The following is a 15,842-nucleotide window of genomic DNA, read 5'->3' on the forward strand; positions in this document are numbered from 1 at the left end:
TAAGGTTATCCTAGATTTAAGATAAAGACAGAGACTAAGGGAAGTATTTAGAAAATTGGGCAGACTAGATGGGCAAAGCAGTTCTTATCTGCTGTCACATCCTATGTTTCTCTGCACTGCGGACTATTTTACTTTCGCAATAATAAACATAATTTTTTTGAGAATAAAAAATTAAATAATGAAGGCTACTTCTATAACAAAATGGAGAAATAAAGTAAACAGAGTGCAGGTCTGGAGTCCAGATACAGGTCAAGGGCTCATGAACTGCACCACTGTAACCACCTAATAGGGAGCTCCAATGAGGGGGTAACCCTCCAAAATATGTAGGTAATAGGAGTAGGTGATGTGTAGAGTCCCACAAGGGGAAACCAACATAAGGAGAGCTCCACTGTATAACAAATAAGGAAGGGAGGCCCTACCTTTAATCAATCCAAGGATAAAAGGGGATATGCAAACACAAAGTATAACTTGAAAAAAGGGAGGTCTACTAAACGGTGCCCAGGGGATTAATTGTCTGGAGTACTAGCTAGCATCTAAGATCCAGTTCCCCTAGTGTCTGACTGACAGGAAGGTAGTGTAAACGAGGATAGGGAGAGAGAAGAGGCACAGGGTCCCCAGAGAACAAAGGACCGGGTAATCCGGTCCAAAACGCAGATGAAAAGCCTCACACAAAAAAATATAAAAAAATATATAATAAAATAATAAAATAAAATAAAAGTAAATAAATAAATCTCTCAATTCACCCTAAAAGTTACCTCGACACCGTGGTCTAACCACTAGTGTCTACTTGAACCAACTCTCCCTACTAAAGTTATAAATAAATAAACACCTAAAAATCAATAACCATAGTGGTAACAAAAATAAAGTGCTACCAAGTGCAGAGATTAAAGAAAAAGAAAACTCGACGCGCGTTTTGGCGTGTTCAAAACGCCGTCGTCAGGAGCCTGTGAACATGAGCAGCTTGTTGTTCCATTTAAATACCTATTGCTGATGAAACATGGCCAACAGCTGTTCAATGTGGGAGTTCCTGAGGGGCGGAGTATCTAAGCTCTATTCTGCAGTCCACCAGAGGTGTGGCATGTCGTCACATATTCTACATCTCAAAAACATAGTGAAGACACACCCTGCCAATGACATAGCTTTGCTGGCAAAATCCCTGCAGGTTCAAATCCCGGCAGGGCCAACCCAACACCGCATCCGGCCGAGGTCAGCAAAACAAGCCCCATCAATGGGGCAACATTAACATATACTACTAGTCAGCTACCAACCTGGTCAGCTCTGAGAGCTGAAGAACGTCCTGTGTCCCACTAGGGGAAAGGTGCCACATAAGTACATGTTATTATTTTTTTTAACCCCTGTCCTGACCTATAGAGTGGAGTCAGGCGGGGCGTAATTTGGACGTGATGGCTGAATATGTGAGGTGGGCTTAAAGTATTCCCAAAGCGCACCTCATAGTGTGACTGGAACATCCACTGTATTATGGAGTGGAACTGACTGGAAGTGTGCGGGGAATAGCATCTTGGCAGTGCTCACAACATTGTGAGCTGCACTGAGTCCCATCCGGTATGGGCATCTATTGCATAGGCTGTCCCATTGATTGTACAGTCAAAAAACTGTCTTATGGATTGAATAATGCCTATAAACATATAGAAATAAACATCCAATCAGGGGAAGTAAACCCCAATCAGGATGTATACAATAAGGCAGACAGTATCTTGGCTCGAATGGCAAAATGAACAAGGTGAAAATAAAGTGGCCGTTCATGTTCATATAAAAAGTGTCATATTTACATATCTACAAATTTACAAATAGTATGGTAGGGAGCTTAAAAAAGAAGAGTTCCTCAGTGTTTAAGTCCCCTTAATAGAGAGAGTATTACAAAAAAGCTGAAAAAGAGAATCCCTCATTTAACCCTGCTGGGGATAACGTATTTAGTTTGTAAATCCAATACGATTCTCTCTGCCGTAGTTTTCGGTCGCAATTTCCTTTACGTGGAGGTTGGGGAACTGATTCAATACCCATGAATCTAATTTTAGTAGCAGAATTAGAATGGTGTTTTTAGATGTCGTGAAATTGGTGTCTCTAATGGTCTCCTTACGGAATTAACATGTTCTGTTATACGAAGCTTGAAGGGGCAAAACGTTTTGCCTACGTACTTCAAACCACATGAACATAACAGGAGGTACACTAGCCCTTCGGTACGGCAGTTAAAGAAAGATTTTGCTAAAAATTCCTCACTTTCACTGCTGTCTGTGAAAGACTTGGTCTGTTTAGCAATATGGGGACATGCACTACAGTGGCCACACTTGTATGTACCCCTGGGTAGATATTGTTTGAGGGGTTTATTTAAGGGGGCCAAATAGCTAGGGACTAGCATGTCTTTTAAATTTCTGCCCCTGCGTGCTGTCACTGAGGGGAATGGTGTTATAACCTTCTTAATATGGGGATCCGAAGTGAGTATTGGCCAAAATCTTTTAAGCGTATTCATCATGTTAGACCAGCCTGCATCGAATCGTGGAAGGTCCTGTGTCCCTTATGTGATCGCTGAGTAGGGTATCTCTGTCGGCATTAATTGCTCTGGCATAAGCCCTTTTTAGAACCCGATTAGGGTAACCTTTTTCCCTAAAAGATTTCCGGAGATCCCAGGCCTTGATTTTAAAGTCATCCAGGGAAGAGCAATTTCTACGTAAGCGCAGATATTGGCCGACAGGGATTCCGGCTTTCAATTTTGGTGGGTGGTGGCTTGTCCAATTCAGAAGGCCATTAGAGGCTGTTTGTTTTTGGTACCGGGTGGTTGAAATGTATCCACTTGTTTGTATGGAAACAGTAAGGTGTAAGAAGTTAAGATTCCTGCCCCCCACTTCGCTTGTGAATTTTAAGTTGAATTACTTAATGTTTAAGAGAGTTACAAACGTCATGAACTCATCAGAAGATCCAGGCCAAATAACAAAGACATCATCGATGCAATAGATGCCCACACCGGATGGGACTCAGTGCAGCTCTCACAATGTTGTGAGCACTGCCAAGATGCTGTTCCACTCCATAATACAGTGTGTGTTCCAGTCACACTATGAGGTGCGCTTTGGGAATACTTTAAGCCCACCTCACATATTCAGCCATCACGTCCAAATTACGCCCCGCCTGACTCCACTCTATAGGCCAGGACGGGGGTTAAAAAAATATGTACTTATGTATTTAAATGGAACAACAAGCTGCTCATGTTCACAGGCTCCTGACGACGGCGTTTTGAACATGCCGAAACGCGCGTCGAGTTTTCTTTTTCTTTAATCTCTACACTTGGTAGCACTTTTTTATTTTTGTTACCACTATGGTTATTGATTTTTAGGTGTTTATTTATTTATAACTTTAGTAGGGAGAGTTGGTTCAAGTAGACACTAGTGGTTAGACCACGGTGTCGAGGTAACTTTTAGGGTGAATTGAGAGATTTATTTATTTATTATTTTATTTTATTATATATTTTTATTTTTTTCTATATTTTTTTTGTGTGAGGCTTTTCATCTGCGTTTAGACCTGATTACCCGGTTCCTTGTTCTCTGGGGACCCTGTGCCTCTTCTCTCTCCCTAACCTCGTTTACACTACCTTCCTGTCAGTCGGACACTAGGGGAACTGGAACTTGGATGCTAGCTAGTACTCCAGACAATTAATCCCCTGGGCACCGTTTAGTAGATCTCCCTTTTTTCAAGTTATACTTTTTGTTTGCATATCCCCTTTTATCCTTGGATTGATTAAAGGTAGGGCCTCCCTTCCTTATTTTTTTTACACAGTGGAGCTCTCCTGATGTTGGTTTCCCCTTGTGGGACTCTACACATCACCTACTCCTATTACCTACTTCTATAACAATTTCTTCTCATTAAATTGCTTTTCGTGTGTAAAGTCCCCTGGCACTGTCCTTCCATTCAGGGTTAAACTATTGTTGAGCGGTTTTACACTAAATGAGGGTTCATGGCTGCCCACAGCAAGTCCCAGTTGGAGATATGGCTAAGGCACAAATTACACTCTTACTTAGCCATACCAAGTCATACCAGCAATGGGCAGCTATGCTGTGCGGAAAGGAAGATCTTGAATATCTATACTATATGTATCTATTTATTGGTTTATCTATACATTCCTGAAGGATTTAAAATCTGTTCTTGTTCTATATTAGTGATTTTGTTTCCATTAAATTGAAGGCACCATACATTTTTAATTAACAATTCATATTGGCGTCTTGAGTTCATAAATTGATAATTATACTATTTGTGTCAGGAGAACACATTAGAAGAAGTTGTCCTTAAAGCGGCACTGTCATGCCGAATTCCGTTTTTTTTTTAACCCCCCTCCCGCCTCAACTACATCCAATCGACCCCCTAGTCATCCCCAAATGCCCCTATGCCCCCCACATTACCTATTTTTTATTCTTTATTTTCTGCCCGATCTTTATTCAGGGCGCCGCCATCTTTGTGTGGGTAGGTGAAGTCCCTGTGGGACACGTCATCTGCCCACACTAGATAGCCCTGAGATTCCCGCACATGCCCAGTGAAACACCTGGACATGCGAACGGGAATTTCACCTATTCATTCATTCATCAGACAGACGAATGAATGAATAGAAAAAATCAGACGAACAAACTAACACTGTGTATCAGTGTTAGTTTGTTCGTTCAGTTTATTACAAGGAGGGAGCTACCGGCGTGCAGCTCCCTCCTTGTAATATGTAACTATAGAAGCGGCAGGGAGCAGAGCTCCCCACCACTTCATAAGCCCCCCAGGTCCCCCCCTCACTCTATGGGGGTCAATATGACCCCCATAATAGCACAAGGGAGATTAAAATCTCCCCAATGCCCCTACTCGCTATATCGCGAGTAGGGGCATGTCCACTAAACAGTGAGCAGCCTGTGGCTGCTCACTGTAAAAAAAAAAAAAAAAAAAAAAGGGTAATAAGGGGGGGACGGGGGGCCTACTGTCCTCCCCCGCCGGCCCCCACCCCTGGACGGCGGGTGGGGGCCATAATGGGAATGAGGGGGGACCTACTGTCCTCCCCTCAGGCCCCCACCCCTGGGCGGCGGGTGGGGGCCATAATAGTAATAAGGGGGGGGGACCTACTGTCCTCCACCCCCCCGGCCCCCACCCCTGGGCGGCGGGTGGGGGCCATAATAGTAATAGGGGGGGGGGACCTACTGTCCTCCACCCCCCGGCCCCCACCCCTGGGCGGCGGGTGGGGGCCATAATAGTAATAAGGGGGGGGGACCTACTGTCCTCCAGCCCCCGGCCCCCACCCCTGGGCGGCGGGTGGGGGCCCTAATGGAAAAAAGGGGGGGGGGGACCTACTGTCCTCCCCCCCGGCCCCCACCCCTGGGCGGCGGGTGGGGGCCATAATAGTAATAAGGGGGGGGGACCTACTGTCCTCCAGCCCCCGGCCCCCACCCCTGGGCGGCGGGTGGGGGCCCTAATGGAAAAAGGGGGGGGGGGGACCTACTGTCCTCCCCCCGGCCCCCACCCCTGGGCGGCGGGTGGGGGCCATAATAGTAATAAGGGGGGGGGGGATCTACTGTCCTTCCCCCCCCCCCGGCCCCCACCCCTGGGCGGCGGGTGGGGGCCATAACGATAATGGGGGGGGACCTACTGTCCTCCCCCCGCCCCCACCCCTGGGCGGCGGGTGGGGGCACTAAGTAAATTCCCCCCCCCCCCCCATCAAGGTGACTAGGGGTGCCCAAGCCCCTAGTCACCCACCCCCCACCCAAATAAAAAATGCCCCTACCTACCCCCCTCACCCTAAAAAATAGTGAGGGGGGAATAAAATTGCTAACCTGTAAAGTAAAATTAAACTTACCATTCGACGTCTTCTTTTTTCTAAAATCTTCATTTTTCAGCCCCAAAAAAGGCCAAATAAAAAAACCATCATAGCCGTCGAACTAAAAATAAAATAAAAAACCCGAGCGCAAAAAAAAAAACCCGACGAAAAAGAAAAAACCCGAGCGCACAAAAAAATAATCCATCTTCACCCATGGAGGGCTCCGCGCAGACTGAGCTCCGCAGGGCGGGGCAAGGCTTATAAAGCCTTGCCCCGCCCTGCAATTAGCCTAAGAACACTCTGATTGGTGGGTTTAAGCCAATCAGAGTGCTCTTTGTCATTTTACAAGCGTGGGAAAGTTCTTTGGAATTTTCCCACGCTTGTAAAATGTCACAGAGCACTGTGATTGGATGGATTTAAAGCCATCCAATCACAGTGCTCTGTGTCATTTTACAAGCGTGGGAAAATTCCAAAGAACTTTCCCACGCTTGTAAAATGACACAGAGCACTGTGATTGGATGGATTTCAAGCCATCCAATCACAGTGCTCTGTGTCATTTTACAAGCGTGGGAAAGTTCTTTGGAATTTTCCCACGCTTGTAAAATGACACAGAGCACTGTGATTGGATGGATTTCAAGCCATCCAATCACAGTGCTCTGTGTCATTTTACAAGCGTGGGAAAGTTCCAAAGAACTTTCCCACGCTTGTAAAATGACACAGAGCACTGTGATTGGATGGCTTTCAAGCCATCCAATCACAGTGCTCTGTGTCATTTTACAAGCGTGGGAAAATTCCAAAGAACTTTCCCACGCTTGTAAAATGACAAAGAGCACTCTGATTGGCTTAAACCCACCAATCAGAGTGTTCTTAGGCTAATTGCAGGGCGGGGCAAGGCTTTATAAGCCTTGCCCCGCCCTGCGGAGCTCAGTCTGCGCGGAGCCCTCCATGGGTGAAGATGGATTATTTTTTTGTGCGCTCGGGTTTTTTCTTTTTCGTCGGGTTTTTTTTTTTGCGCTCGGGTTTTTTATTTTATTTTTAGTTCGACGGCTATGATGGTTTTTTATTTGGCCTTTTTTGGGGCTGAAAAATGAAGATTTTAGAAAAAAGAAGACGTCGAATGGTAAGTTTAATTTTACTTTACAGGTTAGCAATTTTATTCCCCCCTCACTATTTTTTAGGGTGAGGGGGGTAGGTAGGGGCATTTTTTATTTGGGTGGGGGGTGGGTGACTAGGGGCTTGGGCACCCCTAGTCACCTTGATGGGGGGGGGGGGGGGGAATTTACTTAGTGCCCCCACCCGCCGCCCAGGGGTGGGGGCGGGGGGAGGACAGTAGGTCCCCCCCCCATTATCGTTATGGCCCCCACCCGCCGCCCAGGGGTGGGGGCCGGGGGGGAGGACAGTAGGTCCCCCCCCCTTTTTTCCATTAGGGCCCCCACCCGCCGCCCAGGGGTGGGGGCCGGGGGCTGGAGGACAGTAGGTCCCCCCCCCCTTATTACTATTATGGCCCCCACCCGCCGCCCAGGGGTGGGGGCCGGGGGGGGGGAGGACAGTAGGCCCCCCCCCCCCCCTATTACTATTATGGCCCCCACCCGCCGCCCAGGGGTGGGGGCCGGGGGGTGGAGGACAGTAGGTCCCCCCCCCCTTATTACTATTATGGCCCCCACCCGCCGCCCAGGGGTGGGGGCCGGGGGGGGAGGACAGTAGGTCCCCCCCCCCCTTTATTACTATTATGGCCCCCACCCGCCGGCCAGGGGTGGGGGCCGGGGGGGAGGACAGTAGGCCCCCCCCCCCCACTTATTACTATTATGGCCCCCACCCGCCGGCCAGGGGTGGGGGCCGGGGGGGGGGACAGTAGGTCCCCCCCCCCCTACTACTATTATGGCCCCCACCCGCCGCCCAGGGGTGGGGGCCGGGGGGGAGGACAGTAGGTCCCCCCCCCCTCATTATCTTTATGGCCCCCACCCACCGCTCAGGGGTGGGGGCCGGGGGGGGGGGACAATAGGTCTCCCTCCCTTATTTTACTTTACGGCCCCCACCCGTCATTTAGGGGTGGGGGGCAATATTTTTTTTATTTTTTTTCTACAGTGAGCAGCCACAGGCTGCTCACTGCTTACTAGACATGCCCCTACTCGCGGTATAGCGAGTAGGGGCATATTATTTACTAATACCAAGTCATTTTTACTTGGTGTTAGTAAATTTGGCTGAAAGACCAATTTAGGTCTTTCAGCCTTTTAGTAGATAGCTCCCTGATACCGTGGGAATTAGGGAGTTATCTACTAAGCGGCTGCAAGATGCAGCCACAGCAATGAATAGGATCGGAGTTTCATTCATTTGAATGAAATTCCGATCCGAACAAAGTACCGAATTGCATCCTAACACCAATGGAGAAACGGTACTCATTCTGTTAGGATGCAATTCGGCAGTTTTGCCGGCGTTCTGTCTAAGTGACAGGACTTTCGGCAATACTGACAGGAAGTATTGTGGGAACTGGGAGGAAAGCTAGGGATCATGGGAAATTTGCTCTGACCAGCGGAAATGAAGCACACTTTGCTCCTCCGCTGGTCAGAGCTGGTCAAGCGGAGGAATCCCATAAGACAAAGAGTCCCTACTTTGTCTTATGGTTTTAAAGAAAACTAAAGAAGACAGGAAGAAAAGAATAACAGATCCTGAGAGAGGGGGAGAAGAGGAAGAGATTGAGGAAAGGTAAGTTCGGCATGACAGTGCCGCTTTAATTGAAACTAATTGTTCCTTGCCGAACATGTGAAATAGTAATCTAAATACCAACTTATATACGAAGTCTCTGAAAAATTCATATTTGTAATTAAATCGTGGTAACGTGTTTGCATTCTAATAAGATTACTGTATACTGCATAAGAATCCTTTCTGATTCACAGGAAAATACACTGTTATTTGTACTCTGCATAGGCTACACTTTGTGCTGTTAAAAGGATAGTTTTATCACAATTTTTTTTTTTAATTTTTTTTTTGTGGGACAGAATTCAGAATTTAATCGAAATGGGTTATGCCATAAAATAATGTATTTAATCCAAACAAATTGCAAGATGCGATCATGGAGCACTGAGCAGAGGACCATGACATGTTTCCTATCACAAGAGCACTTCCTGGTCATTGAAGAAGTACTTGTGAAACACACATTTTGATTCTGAGCTCAGCCCCACATGTGCAAGTTGTCAATCTTGATTTCATGGTTCTGCATGGCTGATAGACAGACAGACTGCTGTAATACAATGTTTATTAGATGTAGTCCTGAAATATTGTGGATATTCATATTATAATACTGGAATGGTATTTTAAGTGCAAAATGTTGTACCAACAAGCAATCTGCCACTATCTGAATTCTGGGCTAAATTGCTCCTGGTGCTCAGTCCTGTTAATGCCATCAAAGGCATATGTGTTTTTTTTTCTTGTTTTTTTTAATGATAACATAGGAGTGAACGTTCTGCATTATGTAGCCTGCAGGAGAGATACTAGACTTTGAGCAGCAAAAAATATGTGATTCTCACTGCACCCAAAGACAATTTTACCAAAAAAATGCAGGACTTCACCAAAGGCTCATTCAATGAGTTGTAGTGGCTATGGTGCTCAGAGGTCCTTTTAATGCAGCCAAGTCACTTCCGGTACCGCTGTCAATTTCAATTTTATTTCCCCTTTGGCTAAAATGTTTGTAGGCAGTAAGGAGGGTTCAGACATGCCAAACAGGGCTGGACTGGGAACTAAAAGCTGCCCTGGAAAAAATTCTATACCAGCCCAATAATGCGTCACGTCAGCATAGTGTACTGATATAGAGGTGGAAAAGATAACTTAAAATTGAAAAAAACTTTTACTCTAACTAAAGAAAGAACTCATAGGACTTCAAAATAAACAAATGAACAGCTTAACCCCTTCAGGACCGGCCTGTTTTTGCGATGTTTGTACGTTAAGGACCAGAGCAGTTTTAACACTTTTGTGGTGTTTGTGTTTAGCTGTAATTTTCCGCTCTCTCATTTACGGTTCCCATACAAGTTATATATTGTTTTTTTCAGGACAAAAGGGGCTTTCTTTACATACCATTATTTGTATTATGTCCAATATTGTATTTAAAAAAAATAATAAAATATGGTGAAAAATTTAAAAAAAAAACATGTTTTTGGACTTTTACTTGAAAAATCTTTTACTTATCTACAAAAGCTAATGAAAAAAACTGCTAAATAGATTCAAAATTTTGTCCCGAGTTTAAAAACACCCAGTGTTTACATGCTTTATTGCTTTTTTTTTGCAAGTTATAGGCCTATAAATACAAGTAGGAAATTGCTGTTTCAATATATATATATTTTAAATGTATCAATAGTGACCTTGTAACACCGTTATCTGTCATAAATCCCCGAAACACACCTAACATGTACATATTTTTTTTAAAGTAGACAACCCAGGGTATTCAAAATTGGGTATGTCCAGTTTTTTTTAGTAGCCACTTAGTCACAAACACTGGCCAAAGTTAGCATTTATATTTGTTTGTGTGTTAAAAATGCAAGAAACGCTAACTTTGGCCGGTGTTTGTGACTAAGTGGCTACTAAAAAAGGCTGAACATACCCCATTTGCAATACCTTGGGTTGTCTTCTTTTGCAAATGGTATGCCATCATGGGGCTAATTCTCATTCCTTGGCTACCATACGCTCTCAAAGGCAACCTAACCAATCCGACAAATTTCAATAAAAAAAAAAAGTAAAATCAAGCCTTATATTTGACCCTGTAACTTTCACAAACACTATAAAACCTCTACATGTGGGGTACTGTTATACTCAGGAGACTTCGCTGAACACAAATATTAGTGTATCAGAACAGTAAAATGTATCACAGCAATAATATCCTCAGTGAAAGTGCTGTTTGTGTGTGAAAAATGCAAAAAAATTCACTTTCACTGACAATATCATCGCTGTGATATGTTTTACTGTTTTGAAACACTAATATTTGTGTTCAGCGAAGTCTCCCGAGTAAAACAGTACCCCCATGTACAGGTTTTAGGGTGTCATAGAAAGTTACAGGGTTAAACACAGTGCTAGCAAATTAAATTATCTGGACTTTCGGCCTGGGTTGGCAGGCAGGTCCCTCAAATTGCAATCATTAAAATTACTTAATTAGGTAAAAATATTACATAAATACACATGTAGAATTTTAATATATATACATATTTATATATTTGACGTCTACGTGTATATTTATGAAATTATTTATGTAATTATGTATATGGACATATGTATATTTCGTATTGTTTTTATTTATTTATTTATACATAGATATATATATCATTACATTCTAAGTATATTTTGATATAAATATATATATATATATATATATCAAAATACTGTTAGAATAAAATTGCATATATAAATATTTTTTTATAATTATTAAAAATTATTTTTATTTTTTGTTATTTATTTTTATTAACATATTATTTGTATTTTATAATAATATATATATACCATATATATAGCAATTATATATATATTGTATATATTCGTGTGTAATTTAAATATAAGTGTATTTTTATATTAATATACGTATATATAAATATAAAAATACACTTAATATGACATTATATATATATATGATACATATACATATATTATATATAGATATAATACATGTATATATATATCATATATATATATACACATATTATTTATTTATTTTTACACTGATTTTACACTGGTTTTTTTTTTACTTTATTTTTTGGATTTTTTACTTGCAGGGAGACTGCCTGTCAGCACAGACAGTCCCCCTGCAGGCAGATACAAAGACCCCTATTGCGGTCATGTGATCGAGTGATCACATGGCCGTGGGGTCCTGATCTGCCGAGGGGGGACTGCCCGGGCAGACAGGCAGTCCCCCTGGACCGGGTGGAGCACTGATCGCCGCCGTGGGACCGACGGCGATCAGGTAAGTAGCCCCAGACCGTTATGACGGTTCAGGACCGTCAGCGGTCCAAACGCACGTTTTACCGCTGACGGTCCTGAACCGTCAGCGGTCCTGAAGGGGTTAATTTTAAGCAGACACACATTTGCATATAATCAATGTTTCAGCCCAACTACTTCGACATATCAATGAGTGCGCTCCAACTACTTCGACATATCAATGAGTGCGCTCCTTAATTTGAATATGTTAATGTGCTGGAGTGTGAAACTAGCAAGAAGACTGGGCCAATACATGCTCATTACATATTGTTACATATTAATGACATTTCTATGTGTATTATGTATATTAATGTCTAAATATTATAGGCATCATTATATATTACTAATACACACATTAATATACATGCATAATATATATATATATATATGAGTGTGTGTGTGTGTGTGTATTACTTTTAGAATTACATCAATTACATCTATCTGTACATTGTGTTGGCAAGTTTGCTAGCAAACTTGCCATAATGGAAGTAAAATCTATTTAATAAGAGCTCTTTCTCTCACCTGTCAATTACTGTCAATTAGCTCTTCGGCATAAACTCCTGTGCTGAAGAACTAAGTTACTGGGAGAGCAGAAGACACAGGTGAAAATGCATCTTCTCTTGTGTTTCTCTTAACTCCCTTTTGAATTTCTTGCCCTTTTTTTGTGTTTCTTATTCCCTCCTTTAATTTTTTTTTACCTCGTTTTGTGTGTCTTGTCTCCAATTTTTCTCCTTTGTGTCTCCTACAACCCCCCTTGTGTATCTTTTACTTCATCCATGCCCGTGTGTCTCTTTTTACCCTTCTCCACTCCTATGTATGTCTCTCTTCTCCCAGCCCTGTTTGTGTGTGTCTTAGCCCCAGCTGTTTTGTCTTTCTCCCCTTCCAAATCCCCTCTGTGTGTCTCTTTCTACCTCCAGTCCCTCTGTGTGTCTCTTTCTCTCCTCCCAGTCCAGCTTTGCCCCCCTACAAACCTTGTGTATCACTTTTTTCCCCTTTCCTTCTGTATGTCTTTGTTGTCTCTTTGTCTCCGCCTCAGTCCCTTTGTGTACCTCTTTATTCCCCCTCTCTTTCTTCTCTCCCCCTCTCTTCTCCATCTGTCTTTATCCTCCACTTTGTCTTTCTCCCCTTGTTTCTCTCTCTGACCCCTCTCTCTCCCATCCTCTGTCTCTCTCACCCTGTAACGGCTTACCTTGGTTGGGAGTCTGTAGCGCAGATATATGCTCACTCTTGCAATTAAACACAGGCCAAGGTGGTCAGGTAAGAACTCACCTGGCCTGTGAGTCTGTGCACGGGGGCTGTGCAGGTTAATGCTCCAAGTCGCAGTACAGAAACGGATAAACCAGGAGAATAGTCGTGGGTAAGCCAGAGGTCAGTGGGTGCCAGAAATCAGGATAAACGAGTAGAGAGCAGAGGTCAGAGGATGCCAGAAGTCAGGGTACAACGAAATAACAAGCCAAGGTCAGGAATCAACAGGAGCACACTGGAACACAAACAGCAATACGGAACCAGAGTCAATGAACTGACACTGCCCTCAGGGAGAGGCAGTGTCTTCTACCTGGCTAATTGGTGATCATCCACAGGTGTGCTGAGAATGTTGGAGCAGCCACAGAATAACGTCCAGCCCTCAGTGCTGGATTCAAGGCAAGATTATACTTCAGGCAATTTCTAGAGCTGTATAGTGGCTCAGAGGCAAAACAGCAGGCCCAGGACTAAAAAGTACCCAGGTTCAAACCCCTTATTGGGCACTTCTGGGGCGACCTCGTCTGGCAGTCTGGATGTCGCGGTGAGAACCGTGACACACCCCTGTCTTTCTCCCCCTCCCAGTGTCTCTCTCTTGCACCTCTGCCTCTTTCTCCCCACTACCTCTGGGTCTTACTCTCCCCCATCACTCTTTCTCCCCCCTCTGTCTCTTTCCTCCCACTCCCCCGATATCTCTCTCTCTCCCCCCCTTACCCTGTGTCTATTTCTCCCCTTCACCACCCCCTGAAACTGACCTTGTCTGACAGTCTGTCCAATACCACAGTAGGACATAGGGAGGGGCAGAACTGACTATCATTCTCCCTCGCGGTTCCCACAATTCCCAGCACAGCCACATCATAGAGTAATCACTACTCTATGATGTGGCTGTGCTGCGAATTGTGGGAACTGCGAGGGAGCGTAATAGTCATCTCTACCCCTCCCTCAGTCTTCCTGTAGTATCTGACAGCTGCACAGCTGTCAGTATTGGTGAGTGTGCCGACGGACCGGCTAGATGGCCACCCAGCCCGGCAGCACCACCATGCACTACAGGAATTGCAGCCACCAGCGCATGGTAACTATGGGATGCGGCCAGCCCCCTCAAAGTGTGCCACCGGACTGGCCACCCGGCGGCACCTTCATGCAGCTGGTGGCCTTTTTACTTAAGAGTCAGAGCTTTGCCGCCCACCGGGAAATTTACCGGTATCCCGGTGGGCCAGTCCAGCCCTGATGCCAAATAACCTTCTCACTCATCTTTCCATCATACTGCAGAAATGTAAAATGAAGTCTGACATAGGATGCCTGTCTGTACTCACTTGCATGTCAAACTGGGAACTCTGGGATAGGGTTGGGAACATGATTTCTCGAGTTACTATGCCCAAGAAGATCCCATCAAAGTCCAACTGGAGATAAGCAAGTAAAGCATATGATTGCTTTTTTTTTGTATTTTTGTATCTACACTGTAGTGATTTGCATTGTTTTGTATTTGCACTGTATTGAGTTGCATTGTTTTGTCCTCACAATCACAATCATTTTTGTACCTAGCATAATAACATACATATGCATCCACAGCTGGCAATCTACCGGTTATGATGTGTGGTTTATGCTGATACATGGAGTGCATTGTGGCATATTTAATATATTACACTGTATGCCGCACTGTGCCTTAAAGGGACTCTCCAGTGCCAGGAAAACAAACAGTTTTCCCCCAATCCCGTTTTAAACCCCTTCAGGTTTACCTGTATCCAGCGCCGATGTCCCTCGGCGCTGGTTCAGGGTCCACCCACGCTCCTCCCCTGGTGGGTGCGGGGGGGAGGGGGGGAGTCCTAAAGCGCATGCGTGGCAATTCTGCGCACGCGCATTAGACCTCCCCATAGGAAAGCATTGAAAATGCTTTCCTATGGGGATTTCAGCGATGCTAGAGGTCCTCACATAGCGTGAGGACGTCCAGCGACGCTATAGCACACAAAATGTGTGCTATAAACCCGGAAGTGCCCTCTAGTGGCTGTAAATATTGCAGTTTATGGAAACTGCAATAATTACAGTTGCAGGGTTAAGGGTAGTGGGAGTTAGCACCCAGACCACTCCAATGGGCAGAAGTGATCTGGGTGCCTGGAGTGTCCCTTTAACAGCCTCTCACAATATTCAAATCATTATAATGGTAATAACAATAAAATAGATGATCATACTCCTTTAATTCATGTTCTGTGAATATCGCTTTATTAACATTGTGATACAACCCATCGAAGAGGAGGACTTGAATTAGAAAGTCCTGATTATGACTTCTTGTCTCTATGTTAAATAGTCCTCTAAAGAAATCTTAAAACATCGAATGTGAAGGCAGATAAGAACCATTTGGCCCATCTAGTCTGCCCAATATTTTGAAATACTTTTAATTAGTCCCTGGCCTTATCTTATAGTTAGGATAGCATTATGCCTATCCCACGCATGCTTAAACTCCTTTACTGTGTTAACCTCTACCACTTCAGTTGGAAGGCTATTTCATGCATCCACTCAAAGTAAAGTAATACTTCCTGATATTACTTTTAAACCTTTGCCCCTCTAATTTAAAGGATCACTATAGGGTCAGGAACACAAGCATGTATTCCTGACCCTATAGTGTTAACACCACCATCTAGCCCCCCCTGGGCCCCTCATACCTCCATAAATATAGTAAAAATCTTACTGTATTCAAGCCTGAAGCTTTAAATCTGCATGCTGTTAGACTCAGAAAAACAAGCAGTCTGCTGACGTGGTAGCCTGATCCAATCACAATGCTTCCCCATAGGATTGGCTGAGACTGACAAATAGGCAGATCGGGGCAGAGCCAGCATGATTCAAACACAGCCCTGGCCAATCAGCA

The 15,842-nt window shown here is 44.3% G+C and overlaps 1 protein-coding gene across 1 annotated transcript in view; it reads left to right on the top strand.

Annotated features, from left to right (window-relative positions):
• AKAP13 (A-kinase anchoring protein 13) overlaps positions 1-15,842 on the top strand; it is a 294,031-nt gene that overhangs the window by 105,993 nt on the left and 172,196 nt on the right. The gene's annotated exons all lie outside the window — the stretch shown is intronic.

Source organism: Pelobates fuscus, chromosome 3, assembly GCF_036172605.1.
Source record: "Pelobates fuscus isolate aPelFus1 chromosome 3, aPelFus1.pri, whole genome shotgun sequence".
Classification (NCBI taxonomy): domain Eukaryota; kingdom Metazoa; phylum Chordata; class Amphibia; order Anura; family Pelobatidae; genus Pelobates; species Pelobates fuscus.